This window comes from Anomaloglossus baeobatrachus, chromosome 6 (assembly GCF_048569485.1).
Source record: "Anomaloglossus baeobatrachus isolate aAnoBae1 chromosome 6, aAnoBae1.hap1, whole genome shotgun sequence".
Taxonomy (NCBI): Eukaryota; Metazoa; Chordata; class Amphibia; order Anura; family Aromobatidae; genus Anomaloglossus; species Anomaloglossus baeobatrachus.
Genome location: NC_134358.1, coordinates 326674144 through 326679626, shown reverse-complemented (window position 1 = coordinate 326679626; position 5483 = coordinate 326674144).

Sequence of the window (5483 nt, the reverse complement as noted above, 5' to 3'; positions counted from 1 at the left end):
TTCCCTAACACATATGTGAGTGAGCCATTAGGGCTGCGTACCCACGATCAGTGTCAGGGGTGTTTTGGACTCAGAGTGTTTTCACTGTGTCCAAAATGCTGCATTGTACAGTACAGGCACAGTGGATGGATTTATAGAAATCTTCAGCCCCCTTGACTTCTTTTAGATGATCCATAAACTGACCTGTTGCACTGCTTTCCTTTTCTCAGCATGTCAATTTATTCTAACAGCCATGCTAGTGCTCTAAGCGGGAGAATATAGCGAAAATCCACTGACAGTTACTTTGATTGTGTGTACGGACAGCGAGTTCTCCCACTCAGGAGCCTAACATCTCCACCAGAGAAAGTACTCTACATCCAGACAGTGAGGACGCTTGATGGTAGGTACAGACGGCACGATCTCCCGCCCAGGAGAATAGTGTCTTTGCGAGAGAAAGTACGCTGCATCCAGACCATGAAGACACCTGATGGTGGGCTCTCACTCTTATAGATTTAGTGTTGTGCCCTAAAGATACAAATGTTTTACACATACACCACAATACACTATAAGGCTATGTGCCCATGGTCTAGACATGCTGTGTCCTGGACACAGCATATCCTCTCCTGCGGGGCCGCGAGTGCTCTCCGCAGTGATCACAGCGGCCTGTGCCCACAGTCAAGGTTTTGGCCGCTGTGGTCTCTCTCTTCTGTTCTCTCTGTGGTGACACTTGTGACTACATAGCAATAAATTGACATGTCAGGACTTTGGAAGCTGCACCATAGCTCAGTTTTCGCTGTGGGCTGTACACGCAAAGTGGGCATACGATTTCTAGAAATCCCATCCACTGTGCTTGTACTGTACAATGCAGCAAAAACACCATGAATCCAAAATGCTGTGAACACTGATCGTGGGCACGCAGGCATCTTACAAACATACATACAACCCCAAAAACACGGACATGTAAACATACAGCACAAAGATGTGGACACATATACAGACATGTACTCCCACACGGCATAGACGGGCACACCCAGCATGCAGCCATATACACAGACACCTATACACAGCATTCAACCACATTCACACAGCGTACAGCCATATACACATAGCACATATCCATATACACATACATATAAACGTACACACCGTACAACCATATACACATACATATACACACAGACAGCTACACACAGCGTACAGCAATATACACATAAATATACACACAGACAGCTACACACAGCGTACAGCCATATACATATACAGACAGCTATACACAGCGTACAGCCGTATACACATGTATACATATATATATATACAGTTAGGTCCAGAAATATTTGGACAGTGACACAATTTTCGCGAGTTGGGCTCTGCATGCCACCACATTGGATTTGAAATGAAACCTCTACAACAGAATTCAAGTGCAGATTGTAACGTTTAATTTGAAGGTTTGAACAAAAATATCTGATAGAAATTGTAGGAATTGTACACATTTCTTTACAAACACTCCACATTTTAGGAGGTCAAAAGTAATTGGACAAATAAACCAAACCCAAAAAAAAAAAAATGTATTTTCAATATTTTGTTGCGAATCCTTTGGAGGCAATCACTGCCTTAAGGCGGGCTTTGCACGTTGCAACATCGGTAACAATGTGTTACCGATGCTGCAGCGATAGTCCCGCCCCCGTCGCACGTTCGATATCTAGTGAAAGCTGCCGTAGCGATTATTATCGCTACGGCAGCTTTACACGCACATACCTGCCGTGCGACGTCCCTCTGGCCGGCGACCCGCCTCCTTCCTTAGGGGGCGGGTCGTGCGGCGTCACAGTGACGTCACACGGCAGGCGGCCAATTGTAGCGGAGGGGCGGAGATGAGCAGGATGTAAACATCCCGCCCACCTCCTTCCTTCTCATTGCAGCCGGCGGCAGGTAAGTTGAAGTTCCTCACTCCTGCGGCTTCATACACAGCGATGTGTGCTGCCGCAGGAGCGAGGAACAACATCGCACCTGTCGCTGCACCGGCATTATGGAAATGTCGGAGGCTGCAGCGATGATACGATAACGACGCTTTTGCGCTCGTTAATCGTATCATCTAGGATTTACACACTACGACATCGCAAGTGACGCCGGATGTGCGTCACTTTCGATTTGACCCCACCGAAATCGCACTTGCGATGTCGTAGTGTGCAAAGCCGCCCTAAGTCTGGAACCCATGGACATCACCAAATGCTGGGTTTCCTCCTTCTTAATGCTTTGCCAGGCCTTTACAGCCGCATACTTCAGGTCTTGCTTGTTTGTGGGTCTTTCCATCTTAAGTCTGGATTTGAGCAAGTGAAATGCATGCTCAATTGGGTTAAGATCTGGTTATTGACTTGGCCATTGCAGAATGTTCCACTTTTTTGCACTCATGAACTCCTGGGTAGCTTTGGCTGTATGCTTGGGGTCATTGTCCATCTGTACTATGAAGCGCCGTCCGATCAACTTTGCAGCATTTGGCTGAATCTGGGCTGAAAGTATATCCCGGTACACTTCAGAATTCATCCGGCTACTCTTGTCTGCTGTTATGTCATCAATAAACACAAGTGACCCAGTGCCATTGAAAGCCATGCATGCCCATGCCATCACGTTGCCTCCACCATGTTTTACAGAGGATGTGGTGTGCCTTGGATCATGTGCCGTTCCCTTTCTTCTCCAAATTTTTTTCTTCCCATCATTCTGGTACAGGTTGATCTTGGTTTCATCTGTCCATAGAATACTTTTCCAGAACTGATCTGGCTTCATGAGGTGTTTTTCAGCAAATTTAACTCTGGCCTGTCTATTTTTGGATTGATGAATGGTTTGCATCTAGATGTGAACCCTTTGTATTTACTTTCATGGAGACTTCTCTTTACTGTTGACTTAGAGACAGATACACCTACTTCATTGAGAGTGTTCTGGACTTCAGTTGATGTTGTGAACGGGTTCTTCTTCACCAAAGAAAGTATGCGGCGATCATCCACCACTGTTGTCATCCGTGGACGCCCAGGCCTTTTTGAGTTCCCAAGCTCACCAGTCAATTCCTTTTTTCTCAGAATGTACCCGACTGTTGATTTTGCTACTCCAAGCATGTCTGCTATCTCTCTGATGGATTTTTTCTTTTTTTTCAGCCTCAGGATGTTCTGCTTCACCTCAATTGAGAGTTCCTTAGACCGCATGTTGTCTGGTCACAGCAACAGCTTCCAAATGCAAAACCACACACCTGTAATCAACCCCAGACCTTTTAACTACTTCATTGATTACAGGTTAACGAGGGAGACGCCTTCAGAGTTAATTGCAGCCCTTAGAGTCCCTTGTCCAATTACTTTTGGTCCCTTGAAAAAGAGGAGGCTATGCATTACCGAGCTATGATTCCTAAACCCTTTCTCCGATTTGGATGTGAAAACTCTCATATTGCAGTTGGGAGTGTGCACTTTCAGCCCATATTATATATATAATTGTATTTCTGAACATGTTTTTGTAAACAGCTAAAATAACAAAACTTGTGTCACTGTCCAAATATTTCTGGACCTAACTGTATATATATATATATATATATATATATATATATATATACACAGACAGCTCTACACACAGTGTACAGCCATATACACATACACACAGACAGCTACACACAGCGTGCAGCCATATAGACATACATACAGACACCTACACACAGACACCTACACAAAGCGTATAGCCATATACACATACATACACACAGACAGCTACACACAGCGTATGTTATGAGGGCTGATGGTGCAGCGAGATAGCTACTGCTAAATAACCCAAAGGGCAAGGCAGATCTAGTGACAAAAGTTATAACTAATATGCCCTAGCACTCCCTGTGTTACACCACACAGGGAAGAGGGAAAACTGGCAATAACCCCTGTTAGCGGCGCAGGGGATATGAAAATTAACAGAGTCGCTGTAACCTCTGTTGGTAGAGACAGAGGCAACGTAGTAAGGGAATGAAGAAATGTAGGTGAAAGCACACCGTACTATATGTGTTCCCAAACAGGTGAACCACCGGAAAGTAGAGTAACCCTCTCACTATCCGGGTAGCGGTGCGTGCGGTACCTGACAAGCAGTCTGCTCTAGTTGCGGAGTAACCCTCTCGCCGGAGCCAGACTGCAGTCTTGCAGAGCACCTGCCTAAGCTGCCTGAACTAGTTGTGGAGTAACCCTCTCACAGGAATCAGGCAGCGGTGAACACAGCACCTATCTAAGCGACCTGCACTAGTTGCGGATTAACCCTCTCACAGGACTACAGATCGCGATATAGCTAATAGCCGGCATGCACGTGGAGCCAAGATGGCGGGCATCCACACACATTCACCAGCAAACAAAGGATGATCTGAGTGCATTGCCAAGCTTTCACCCGCACTATTTAAAGGCTAAGCCATGCCCCTGGCTGCATCATCGGTGACGTCACCCACGAGCCAATCAGGCGGCGCCACATCATTAGGTCTGCTGATGCCAGACCACCAATCACAGCCCGCCACATCACGGGCACGCTCACTACCGTGAATTTCAGACAGGCTCTGGAAGCTTTGTTTCTTTCAACAGCAAATGTGCTGCAGCATTCACTATGCTGCTATGAACAAAGCTTTCAGCAAGAGCCTGGATATCATGTGTCCAGGCTGGGTGCCATATTCAGCAGTGAAGCTAAGCAGCAGGCCTAGTGGCTGAGGGAGAATGGGAGACCACTGGAACCAAAGCTTCCCTAGGCTCAGCTTCAGAACAAACTTACCAGTGTACGTCATACAGCCACCTACACAAAACATGCATACAGCTATATACACAGATGCACGTAGAAGCATATACATATTTGAAGATATACACATACTAGATGCTTTTACTTTTGATGATTGGGGGACACTTCTTCTCTTGTCTCCCGTGCGGCCCACAGACTTGTTTGATTGTAAATCCCAGTGGGCTAAAGGACCTTGCTGACCTCACACCCATGTGATCAGAAGGGGCAGGGCCTCAGCCAACATAGGTGATATCAGAAAGAAACTGCACGTGGTCCTGGAGTTGTATATAATAGAAGCGGGGGTCTGAGGTAAGACCTCCAGATGGGGGGGCACAGGGGGATGAGGGGGCGAAGCCACCGGTGCATGAATATAGTGGACTGAAGGAAACATGGCCATGCCCACTAACCAAGCTAGTCACACCCACTACCCATGCAGGTTCTTCTAGCCACTGGGATGTAGCCGCAACCCTTTTCTGATGCTCCTGTTCAGTTGGACGAAGACAGCACGTGCTGCATGATGCCATTATAATACACATGGCCGCGCACTGTGAACAGAGCATGGCCGTGTCTCCTGTACTATGCGGCCGGTCAGCACTGTCTGCACCTGTAATGTGTCAATGTGCCAGCCTGGCCACATCACAGTACAGGAGACACGGCGACGCGCAATTCACTGTGTGAGGCAATGTGTGTTATAATGACATTATGCAGCAGGTGGCCGACCCTCTACAACAGCTGAG